Below are 12,946 nucleotides of genomic sequence, written 5' to 3' on the forward strand. Positions count from 1 at the left end.
ATTTCCCTGAGACTCCCTCGCTTGATTTGGTTGGCAGTGGTTGAGACATCTTCATCTACTCCCACCTAGGCCTAGTTCTGGTACTGAGACGTGGGAGTGCAAGATTCTTGAGAAAGTTCATGATGATCTTGCAGTGAGGCAGAGCCCAGCAAAGGCATCATGCTCCATGATACGAAACCAAAAATAATGTCCAGCTTTGGCTGCATGTCATCTGGATATGGTGGCCAAATAAGAAGTAAGCAATGATGGGGTAGCAGAGCCCGGGCTGAATGACAGGAGAACTGTGTGTGAGTCCCTGTCCCCGCACTGTCACTGACTTACCATAGGCCACTTTTCATTTCGTGAAAAATGGGCCTGAGCAGAGCAGGGAAGCACCTCACTCCTCAAGAGCCTTCTGTAAGTAGAGGAGAAAAATGTGCTAGTTTGTGACGTGTTAGGAGCTGTCTAGAAGCAAAATACAGTAAAAAAAAAAAAAAGAAAAAGAAAAAAGACAAAACAGTACAACTGAGCTATAGTGCAAACTGTGATCTGCCACCAGATGCCCCTTCCCTTTCAATGAGGGGCTGGCTGTCCCCGCTGCTGGGAATGTTGTTGGCAGATGACCCTCAGCTGCTCCCCTATAGAGAGCCTCCCCACCCAGGAGAGCCCTGTCTCAGGATGACCCACATCCCAAGACCGATCAGGAGGGGATATTAAGTTCGTGCCGTTTTGCTCCATCCCAGGAAACCCTGAAGTTCAGTCCAGAGCTTCTGGAGGAATCCTTGGAGGCCTTCACTGAGACAGCACAGCCAGACCACTTTCAGGGTGAGCCCAACTCCAACATGAGCCAGGCAGAGTAGGAGGGAATGGTTTTTTTTCATTTTCTTTTTCTCCAGAAATTCAAACAGATCCTGAGTATAGGTACACCTGACTTTAAGAAAAACCCGTTTTTGAAAGTGTGGATTTTTTTTTTTTTAAGTCAAATTGAAGGGCAATTTTAACAATAGCTACCATTAATTTAGCATTTAAAATGTGTCAGATCCTGCTAAGTGCTTTCTATCCATTAGCTCATCTGATTCTCAGAACAATCTTCTGAGGTAGATACTAATATTAGTTTCATCTTTAGAGCTGTGGGGAACTCAGTTTAGAAAGGTTAAGTAATTTTCCCAAGTTCCCATCTAGGAAGCGGTGGATTCAAACTTAATTCTGTCTGACTCCAAAAACCCAGCTAATTAACAAGCACGCAATACCGCCTCTTGAAACTATGCTACGGCATGTTTCCCTATAATTCCTGTAAATAATAAATTCTTTTCTGGCACTGAGAAGAGAATTGGGTTTGCAAAAAGAACTGGGGTGGGGGAGGAGATATACTGTTTTCTAGAAACAAGGGACACTAGGCACTGCATAAATACTAAACATTTTTTCTTGATCTGTCTCTTCCATGTCCATGAAAAGAACTGGAAATAGAAAAAGAAACATTTCTCACTACTTAAATACATCGGGAATTTATGAACTATTCAGGATAGTAGTGTCCACAGAACAATGCCTCTTGAAAATAGACCTCCATCTGCTGCCCAAGAGGTAGGGCGCTATCTGTAATTTCAATGATCTCTTTGGTTTATGCAGGCAGTGTTAAGCAAAAATAACTTTTAGTGCATTTTTTTTTAACCTCTTCAGAAGAGAGAAGGGAGATCATTCTCTCAAGGCCATTTTCGGTGTTTTAGTCCCTCCTGCCTCAGCCCTGCTCCTCCGTTGTGGGTGATGCCCTTGGAAGCCCTACTAGCTTCCACAGCTGTCGTGTGCACCGAAGAACCCATCTCTGACCCTTCAGGAAGCAGAAGCTTCCTGGTGAAGCACAAAGGCACCAGGACCCCCTTAAACCAAGGCCCTCGGTCCGGTTATCATGTCTTGTTCTCAGTTCCTTCCCAACCTTGCTGGGAATGTAACAACCGACGCACTAGTTGGCAGCGTCCCAAAGAGTTGTCAACCCCCTTCAAAGCCTTACGTTCCCCATCAGGCACTGCAGGCCAGATCTCAATCTCAACCACATCATTCACGTATGCCTGGCTGGCTGAGAAAGACCAGAACAAAATTCTCGCAGGTCACAGGCCACATTCTTGTATCTGATAATCTGAGCTGTTCCTGGAAGAACATTCATCTCCCAGACCAAACACCCCTGGCCTCGTAGTTGAGGCCATGCTCTCCTCCGTGCAGGCTCATAACCCCTGGCCAGGACCTGGCACCTTCCGAGACTCTCCAGGGTCGTTCGAGCCGCCTGCTGCCTCCATTCTTTCCATCCGTGCAGCCCCCCAGGATAGGTCAGTGTGCCGTGGTACCTTAACACAGAGTGCTCAGCAGAGACGGTTCAGCCATGGAGGATGCTGTTCCAGAAGCTGGCCGTGAGGGATGATGAGGGCTGGCTCTGCTTTAGAGCTTTCTGGGTGGAGCTCTGACTAAGGACCTTCAGGTCTTCATGATTTAGTGGTATAATAATGGCAGTGCTAGCTTTGATCGAGTATTGATTATGTGCCTGGCAGCATTCTAAGTGCTTCAGCTACATTACGTCACTTAGTCTCCCAGAAAAGCTGTGAGATTAGACCGACGTTACCCTCGCTTTATGGATGAGGGCACTGAAGGTGGGAGAGGTGCCTTGCCCAAGGGCACAGACAGGGACTGAGCCAGGATCCCCACTGGTCTGTCTGTCTGCCTTCGACCCCCTGCTAGGCTGCAGATGCTGTCCAGGGGCTGGACTGCGGTCAGTCTGTCAACGTTTTAAAAGACATTTAAAAAGGTAAGCCAGTATTTAACATGCAAGTGATTTCAGTTAGAAACATAGACAAAATTCTAGTATCTCTTTAAAAATAGATATGTTCCGTGGGGCGCCTGGATGGCTTAGTCGTTGGGCGTCTGCCTTCGGCTCCAGTCGTGATCTCAGGGTCCTGGGATCGAGCCCCGCATCGGGCTCCCTGCTCCGCGGGGAAGCCTGCTTCTCCCTCTCCCACTCCCCCTGCTTGTGTTCCCTCTCTCGCTGTGTCTCTCTCTGTCAAATGGATAAATCTTTAAAAAAAAAATCAAATTAAAAAAAGAAAATAAAAAATAAAAATAGATATGTTCCAGAATATTGGGCCCTTGGTCCCAAAGGCTCCCACCTCCTGGCGGTGAGCATGAGGTGGCTCATTAGGGGATCCCGGTGTCCTCAGTTTTCAGAGAACCTAGCACAGCAGGCTAATTCTGTTTGACACGCCTGCCTGCCTTCCATGTGCCCCTGGCTGGCCTGGTCCCGCTCTCCAGTCCTGTAGTCCAGGATTTGGGGCTGACCCTGTACTGCCTTGGAAACAGAATTTGGGGCTAACACTTGTGTTTCTGGCTGGTGAGGGACACAGAACCCAAGTATAAGCTGGTGATGGTTTGGAGCAACAAGGCAGGTAACTAACTGGTTTACGGTTCGTTCCAAAGTCACTTCATCTCCGGGTGGGGGGGCGGCGGGGGGAATGGCAGATGAAGGGGCGGCTTGGAAAATGCTGGGAAGTGGCTTTGGACCTGGAACTCACTCCAAGTTCCGTGCTCCGCCGCAAGCGACTTGGGTGAGGCACCCTGAGCTCCTTCTCTGCACCGAGAGTGAAGGAGAGAGTGAAGTCGGCCAGTTGGAAGGCAGATGCCAGCTCTAAAACTCTCCTGAGCTCCTGTTTGCAAGTCCGATTTTCCCCTGAAAGGGACTGACTCTGGGAGGTGGACGAGTCTTTGTCAATTGCCCTCCACAGCTACAAAGGAACAGATAAGGAGCCAACAGCCCTGGCTGGCCAAGATTCAGAGCAGCCGCGAGGGGGGCCGGGGCTGGGGTCACTGCGTCTGTTTCAGGGGCCAAATTCCTTTATTTTCGTTTGGGGGTCATATCGAGGCTTGGTTCTTTATTTAGCAAGCCATAGTAACAAGCCCTGCACCCAGCCCTTGCCAGGGCAAACATCTCAACCCCAAACAATCTCACTGGGAACTCTGTTAGGCAGAATTTCACAATCTTGTAGTGCATCCAGAGGAAACTGGAGGAGCTGCATTGTTTTCTGCTCTCCCTCGCTTTAAAGCACAGACCTTACCACGACAAAGCGAACCTGTTTCTCGAATTAGAGGAGCCATGAAAATAAATATCCAAAAGACTGCCCTAGAGGAAATCAAGGTCTAAGTCAAGAGATCAGGCACGGGTCCAAGAAAAACCCTCGTAGTTCGTTTTGCCGCTCTGCTGTTTCGTACCTCTGTGGGTTTCATCATTCCCTCAGGCCCGTCACCCTCTGTGAGTATAAGATTTGCTGGGGTCTTAGAGTAAGACTTATTTTCTCTTTGGCAAAGGCAGTATGTACAATCTGAAGTTTAGTTGCTTGTGTGAAAATCTAATCTCAACTATGACTTCCTAGTATCCCCCAAGCCTGGGCAGGTTTGAGGGTGGGTGTGAGGACCTATAGGAGAGAGCTGGATACCAACAGAGGATCTTTTGAGCCCCCTCTGAGGAAGCCAAGTCGACCCGGACTGAGCCTACGGGCTTGATCTTCTAGAACTTGCCTCCATATCTGGGGTTAGCTGCGTGTGCCACTTGCGCGGGAGCAGGGGGTCTCCTAGAGCAGGCATCTCAACCTTGACTGTGCATACACATCAGTGTTAAATGCAGATTTGAGTCAGAAGATCTGGGGCATAGGGGCAGCCATGAGGCCAGGGCAAACCAGCCAGGGTGGTCCCAGTAGCACAAGTTCTCCAGAGAGGGTGCCGGGGGCTCTTCCCGCAGCACATGGTGGCGTTGAGGCGAAATCAGGCTCTATTGAGCTCTGGGGCTGCAGAGTGGGGATTGGGGCGGGGGAGGGGGAGGGAGGGGGGGGCATCGTGGAGGCCTGGCGGGCAGCACACACTTGCGAGCAAAGGAGCAGCTCACAGTCCCATGCCTTGCCTCGGGACTTAGGGGACAAGCTAAGGACTGGTTGTTTATTTCTAAGCCTCAGATTCTTTTAGGACCAACTGATGAAATTTCTTCCTAAGATCAGAAACACCAGGGACGGAAGAAACCTAAGGTCATCGTGTATGAGAACCCCCCATTCCTGCCCTTCAGTCTCCCTAGCTCATCTTGCCCTGCAGTCCAGCAACAGCCAGCACGTCGGGGGCAGTTCCTCCCTGCCTCCTGTCCAGGAACTGTCCCCTTGAATTGAAAGAAAAGTGACCTTTCTGCAGCTTTCTTCCATCCGTTGTCTCTTCCGTAGAGAATGTTGACTTCCCCGCCCCCAACCCCTTTCTCCACCCAACCTTGCTGAGTGCTCTTGGGCAACTCTCCTGCTCTTTCTATGCCTCTGCCTTCTCTGCCTGTCTGATAGAATTTCTGGCAAGATCAAATACAATTATTATGTGGAAGCGCTTTGAACAAGTAGATTGGCCCTAGAACATAACGAATCATGGTAGCTATTGGTTTGTTTGGCTGGCTAGTTCTCCCCGTTGACACCCTGTTGTCATGTCTACCTTCCAGCTCCAAATCCTACAACAAGCCCCGTGTCTATCCTTTCCTTCTTCTTTTTCTTCTTTTTCTCCTTCTCCTCCCACTCCTCCCTCCTTCTGTTAAAATGCCAAGATTTATCTGGGCAAATGGGCACCCGGATAACAGCCACATCTCCCAGTGCCCCTTGCAGCTAGGAGGGACATAGGATTACATTGCTGCTACTGGACAGTGAGTGAATAACATCAGTACCACATCAGCACATTCTGTGCCCCACTCTCTCCTCCTGTGTGGGAAATGGCAGCAACCACAGCGGCCACCTTAAACCAAAGGTGGGAGCCACCACTGAGGTTGGAAGAGCTGTCCCAGCGCCTATACGTCTGAAGACCTTAGGGAACGGTGCTGTACGTCTGTTCCGCATCGCCAGCCTATCCGCAGACACTTCCAACAGGAACATTCAACTTCTGTCTTGTTTGAGCCACTGTATTTTTGGAACTCTTTGCAGGACACTTAAGCCCATGACCTAACTCATGTATCCAGAGTTCACCCCCTTGGCATGTCTTTAGCTTAGCTCAGGACCACAGAAGCATTTCCTGTTTGTCATCGTCTACAGATAGTTCCAACATGAGGTTCTCTTGAGTGATTTTCCAGGTTAAGGGTATCATGATCCTTCTCTGGCCGACATTTCTCTTCCACCCCTCCTTCTCTGCTCACTTGCTTCTTCTTTCCTGGTTCAGGTGCTCTAAATATCTGGAGGAGAATAGAAGTCAAAGAGTCATGGGGGTTTTTTTTTGGCCAGGTCACAGCGCCTCAGGGCAGGCGGGTGGGCTAGGAGAAAAAAGGGATGTGAATGAGATTCTGAGATTAAGAGGAAGACCTTACTTACCTGCAGCTTGACTAATCACAGCTCTCTATTACTGAGAATCTTCTACCACATCTTTAGAAAGAAGAAAACTGCAACCAAATAAGGTGTCACGACGGATTCACTCGAAAAATCAATTTCCGAAGCCTGCGACAGAGTATCAGCCCACTGGCTACTCTCTCGAGGGCATCCGGATACAGCCAGGTGTGATGGGATGGGTAGCTCTCATAATGGGCCTGAGGCTGTCCTTTCAAACCTGCTCTACTTCTCCTTTATCAAAGTGGACGCTTTCATAGTAAGGGCAAAGGGACTAAAATGTCCATTTTAAGGAACATATGCTAAAGAAATATTCTACAAATGTGCAAAGCTACAGGCATAAGGATGTTCTTTTTGGTGTTGTTTGCATCAGTAATAAAATTGGAAACAACATAACAGGCAGCAATAGGAAGAGGATGGAATAAAAAAATATATAGCTTATCGGGGCGCCTGGCCAGCTCCATCGTTAAGCGTCTGCCTTCAGCTCAGGTCAGGAACCCGGGGTCGTGGGATTGAGCCCCGCATCGGGCTTCCTGCTCCTCGGGGAAGCCTGCTTCTCCCTCTCCCACTCCCCCTGCTTGTGTTCCCTCTCTCGCTGTGTCTCTCGCTGTCAAATAAAGAAATAAAATCTTTAAAAAAAAAAAAAGACTTTCTCTCCCTCTCCCTCTGCTCCTCCCCGCCCCCACACCCGTGCATGTGCACGTGCTCGCTCTCTCTCTCTCAAAAATAAATAAATCTTTAAAAATATATATATAGCTTATCATATGATAGAAGGAAAAGGTAGCCACTTCAAAGGAGATAGGTCTGAATGGATCGACCTGCAAAAATGTACATGATATTTTGTTAGCAAGATGATTGTATTTTTTACAAAAATGAACAACTGGTGCTTATATATATTTTTTCATATGCTTAGAAAAATAGTCTGGAAGGTTACAAATGAAATGATTAACAATTGTTGCCTCTGGGAAGTAGAAGTAAGAGAGATGGGGGTAGATTTTCATATTTTATTCTATAGAATTCTATATTGTTTGACTTTTTTTTATAATCGTAGGAATCCACTGTGAGGCAGGGATCATCTTATCCTGCTGATTGCCCTTTGATGAATAAAATATAGGAGCAATCAACAATAATAATATTAACAGGTATGTGCTAGGCACTGTCCTTTGGACTTTACATATGTAAGTCTATCAAATTTTTGTAAATATGCTATGACATAAGTACCATTTCCATTTCCATTTTATTGATGGGCAGACAGAAGCACAGAGAGGGTAAGCAAGCTGCCCAAGGTAACCAAGTGATGGAACTGGGGGTGCATCCAGGCTGTTCGGCTCCAGAGACTGCTCTCACTCCTGTTGTGCATTGATTGATTGGTGGAATGAATGAATGAATGAATGAATGCTAAAAGTAAAAAAAAAAACAAAAAACTTTTTCTGGCTCAGTTTTCAATAAGTAGAAGAATCAATGAACCAGTAAAGCTCATTTCCAGAGCATTCTGCTTAATCAAGGTTCTACAATTTATCTTTCACTGCAAGGTAATGGGCTGTTTATACTCAGAACCTTCCAATGCTGAAAAGACACTGATGTTAACAGTTGTTGATGAGTGGCTGGAAAAGGCTGAACATTTTAATTTAAAGTAAATGAAAGAATTAATTGCCGGCAAATTAAAAGTCTTCATCTGCCATTTCTCTGGCTCCTTGGTCTTCCTCCTTCCACCCAGAACAATAACAAGGGCGTTGCTGAGTACAGGGGTGGCAGGCTGGTGTTTCTTTTGTAAGCCGCCTGGTTTTGCAGCTTGTGCTTACCCCTGGGGACCTGGAAATGTGATAATGAATTCTGCACTCCAGAAGCACCTCAATTCCTTGAGGGGTGGTTGGGACTCCTCCCTGCGGGAAAAAGGCTAAAGTGTAGACAGTGAGTTCCTGCAACAGAGGAAGTAGATTTCATCCCGTTTATATCCTCAGCAGCTGGAAGTGTGCCCCGCACATCGTAGGAGCTTTGCATAGGACCGGCTATCAGCACTGTCAGATCCATAGACATTTTGATGGTATAGAAGTTCTACGAAGAACAACAAACACTCCTCAATTGACATAGTGTTTTCTAAATTTACAAATTACATTCATTCAGCAAATAGGTACTAAGCATGTACTATGCGCAAAGCCCTGTGGGAGATACAGGTGAATGCAAAATCGTCCCAGTCTTCAAGAAGCTTATAGTAGAGTCTGAGAGATATATGCACTGTGTCAGCACCGTGACTTTAGAATAAGGAGAAGAATTTTGTAAATCTGAAGTCAAGGAAAAACAGCATTTCTCTCTCTCTCTCTTTTTCTCACACTCCCTTCCTCCCTCCCCGCATCCGCCTATCCCCAATCTTAGCTATTATACCGGCGTCATTGTGTGGGTTATGCAATTTGTAAGCGTGCCTAAACTGAAGTTTTGTGGCACAAGGAGAACAAATAGAACCATTTTCCTAGGACAATCGAATGTGGTTTCCTGGCAGAGTGGAGGCTGACTGGTGCACAATCGAGATGAGGGTAAGTTTGCACATGAGCCAGGCACTCTTCCAGCTGCCGAAGTTACAAAAGGGAGGAAACCTACGTCCTCTGTTCCAGGAACCCACAGTGTACACTTTAGCCTTTTTCCCCAGTGGGGGAGCCCCAGCAGTCCCTTAAGAAATCGAGGTGCTTCTGGAATAAAGAATTCTTTCCCACATTTCCAGGTCCCAGGTGTGTAAGCACAAGCTGCAAAACCAGGCGGCTTGCAAAAGAAACACCAGCCCGCCACACTTGTACTCAGCAACGCCCTTGTTATTGTTCTGGGTGGAGGGCGGAAGACCAAGGAGCAGAGAAATGGCAGATGAAGACTTTTAGTCCGCCGGCAATCAATTCTTTCGCTTACTTGAAATCTCTTCCGTGGGAAGTCAGAAGAAAATCCCAAAGGAAAAAGACATACCAACCTGTTTGATGGGACACATGATCTATTTGGGGGAGAGGAAAGGAGAGGAGTGCTTAAATGAACAATCATGCTGGCTACCTGATCCTTAGCAGTCTTATAGAAAGGGTATAGAGCAGTGAGTAACTAAGACTCATAACCGCGGTGGAATTAAAAAGGTACTTGGCCCAAATTTGGACTACACACACCTCTGTCTTTCTCAGAGTGGATGCGCACAAGTGCCGAAGTCCTGAACTACAACAAGCCAAGGATATTGCAATTCTCCATTTGTTTCTGATCAGAAATCATAACACCTCGTCGAATATTTCTGATGAATGTTTGAGGTTTGGGGAAGACGGAATAGCGCAGTGGTAAGAAGAGCAGATGTTGGTGTCAGGCTACCAGTGTTCCACCTGCATCGTCTGTGTTACTGTGGATAAGGAGACCCTATGTGGACAGTAAGAAAGTCAAAGAGGACTGTCGTTAAGCTTAAATGAGATAACAGGTGTGAAATACGTGGTACATCACAAGCACTCAATAATTGCTAGCTATTATCATGCTCCATAGGAACAGCAAGAAGTAAAGTGTGCAGAACCCGAGTTTGCCAAGTGTTTTCACATGCGTGTTCTGGGGTGAAGCATGGTTCTTAAGAGTCAAACTTCTGGGATCATACAGACGTGAGCTCAAATACTGGTTTCCTTCTTACCAACTTTCCAAACACAGGCAACTCAGTTAACCTCTGAGCCTCAGTTTCTTCATCTATAAAGTGGGATAGTAGTGGTATGTGAGGAATATAAGAGAGTAGTGAAGGTGAAATTAAATAATGTAGATAAGTTGTTTAGCACATATTAAGTGCTCGGTAAGTGTTAGCAATTATTTATGATCCTATTTCTCCTCCTAACAGCTCTAGTATGAGGAACCTAAAACTCTGTATGTCAGAATTTCTCATGTTTAGCTGGAAGCATTCCAGAACAGGACTGAGATCACACTCCAGTGCAAGCAGAGCGCCTGGCTGAGAACATTTTCCAGTGGTGACATAAGGGAGGTGTTTCAGAAAAATGAGTTAGAGGCTTCAAAGAGACACACCCTGTACCTGAGCCAGGAACGATGATTCTAGCCCCAGAAGCCTTAAAGCCAACAAAGGAAATCTGAAGGGAGGAGTCCATCTGGATCTGGCGCAGTGCTACAGTGACCCCTTCACCTCCCTAAACGGGGTCTTTACAGTGGACATTCTCTTCTGGTCTTAGCTCTGGTTATCAGGAGTAAAGGGTGGAGAGGTCATGATAGGTCTTGATGTACCCGGAAGGTTTTTGGCTGTCCTCGGAACTCTGCGGATGTGCTTCAAATTGAAGAGCATGCGGAACGTGGACTCATCAGGGTGGGGCCGGCTAGGCACTCTTGGATGAGCCCCCACGATGCTGCAGAACCAGGTGACTCCCCTCTGAGATCTGCTGAGTCAGAGAAGATTGTCTCCTTGCAGGCGCCGGTAGCAATTGTGGCAACAGACACGAAGGGACAGAATTCTATTTCCATTGAGCCCATCCTCCTGTTCACCTTCTCTTTTCCCTCCAGTTACCTCCCAACTCACACTTCCTCAGACCCCGCAGTCTTCCTCTACAGAGATGCCTACTCACTCAACTCTATTTTTGAGTTCTGTGTGTGCGACCTAGATGAGTGTCTACACGTGTTGATGTATAGTGTCTAGCCCCATGTGCTTGTTAATATGCGTATCCGTGTGGTCTTAAACCAAAGTCATGAAGCCAAACCTAAAGGAAACATGCTGGTTTGCTGAACTAAGGCAAATCTGAAGATTAAACTCTTCTTAGAAGAAAATAGCTTGGTTTGGTTTAAGACAAGCAATAGAATTTTTCCAAAAATCAATCTTGTAAATAGATAATACATTTGTATAAATATATATACATCAATGTCGTGTTCTGGCCTTGTCCTCAATGGATCCAGTTCCATCCCACCTCTCCAAACTGGTAACCGTGTCAGTATTTCCTGTGCATTCTTCCAGAGATTTTAAATACATGCACAAGCAAATACAAATTTACAATGCATTCTCTTCCTTTCTACACAAATGAGAGCATGCTCTACATATTATGTAGAGCTTACTTTTTTTTTTTTCACTTTAGAATCCATTTTGGAAATCTTTTAACTCAATTCACAAGAAGTGCCCTCATTCTCTTTTTACAACTACACAGTATTCCACCGTATGGATGTACCATGGTAGATATAACCAGTCCCCTATTGGTGGACATTTAGGTTGTTGCCAATTTCTTGCGATAGCAAACAGTACTGCAATGAATAACCAGTTCTGATGGTTATTATTAAATTGCAGTAAATTACTAAATTACTAATTGCCCACCTACGGGTGGCACCAACTGAAGTTTGCAAGAGCAGCATAAGAGAATGCCCATTTCCCCTTTCCTTGCTAATACCAGACATAAATACACTTAGATTTTTACTAAGTTGATAGTGAAAAATGGTATTTCATTGTATTTTGAACTTGTGCTTCTCCTAAAATATGAAGGACATTAAACTTTGTGAAATGAGTACCAAATAATTCACTCCCAATTTGTTATCTGTAGTTTTACTTTGTTCAAGAAGTTTTTTGCTAAGCAAAGTTTTTTATTTTTATGAAATTTAATTCTTAAATATTTTACTTTATGCCTTCTAGATTTTGTATCATAGTTAAAAAGGTCTTCTCTAGTCTAAATTTATACAGGAACTTTCCTTTTAGGATTTATTTTTTTACATTCAATATTTGATTCATTTGGAATGGATCCTAGTATAATGCATTTCACAAATTCAGTGTGAACCTGAAGGACAAGGAAGGAAGTCAGAAGGATATTCCCATGTGGGCTGAAGGCTGGAATCAAAAACATCCAGAAGATTCTCATAGATTTGTCATGTTTTTCATGTGTCCCTGCCCTTCCAACCACAGTTCTTTGGCCCAGAGGTGAGTATCTCACCCAACACAGGTCAATCCAAGCCCTCCTTAGGCATATTTGAACTTGGGAACACAACAAGAATCAGGCAGTTCTTGGTGGAGATAGCCATCAAAGGTAAACCCTGGGACTTCCACAGACCAGGCTTCCTTCCACATGAGGTAGCAAAATAGTAGTGAATGAGTAAAATTAACACAGAGGAAAAGGGCAGAGATGATGGAATACTGCTCAGCAATAAAAAGGAATAAACAATAGATATACACAACAGCATGAACGAACCTGAGTGAAAGAAGCTAGACAGAAATAAGAACCTACTATAGGATTCCATTCACACAAAACTCTTAAAAACGTAAACCAATCTAGAGTGACAGAACTTAGATCAGTCAACGCCAGGAAGAGGAGGGGGAGGAGAGGCAGAATGGGGTGGGAGAGAGGAATTACAAAGAGGCCTACGAAAAACTGGAGAGTGATGGATATGTTACTATTTTAATTGCGGTGATGTTTCCATGGGTGGGTACATATTTCAAAACGTTTCAAATAGTACACTGTACACTTGTACAGTTCATTCTGCCAATGATACCTCAACAAGGGTGTTTTTTAAAAAGCAGAGAGGAGAGGAAAAATTAACACAGAAAGAAGCAGAGAGTAAGTGTAGGAGGGAGGGAAAACAAAAGAAAGAATGAATTTAGATAGTATCTAGTTCTCCTGTTGGAAATGCTCAGCTGC

The 12,946-nt window shown here is 45.5% G+C and overlaps 1 long non-coding RNA gene across 1 annotated transcript; it reads left to right on the forward strand.

Annotated features, from left to right (window-relative positions):
• The first annotated feature begins 4,117 nt into the window (after positions 1-4,117).
• LOC141373339 (uncharacterized) lies at positions 4,118-9,882 on the forward strand. Its single transcript, XR_012379217.1, has 4 exons — positions 4,118-4,264; positions 6,243-6,509; positions 7,393-7,483; positions 9,494-9,882. It is a non-coding gene; the product is annotated as an uncharacterized lncRNA (long non-coding RNA).
• Positions 9,883-12,946: the final 3,064 nt, after the last annotated feature.

Source organism: Callorhinus ursinus, unplaced genomic scaffold (genome assembly GCF_003265705.2).
Source record: "Callorhinus ursinus isolate GAN/ISIS: 27379988/994484 unplaced genomic scaffold, GSC_fseal_2.0 scaffold9, whole genome shotgun sequence".
In the NCBI taxonomy this organism is placed as follows: Eukaryota; Metazoa; Chordata; class Mammalia; order Carnivora; family Otariidae; genus Callorhinus; species Callorhinus ursinus.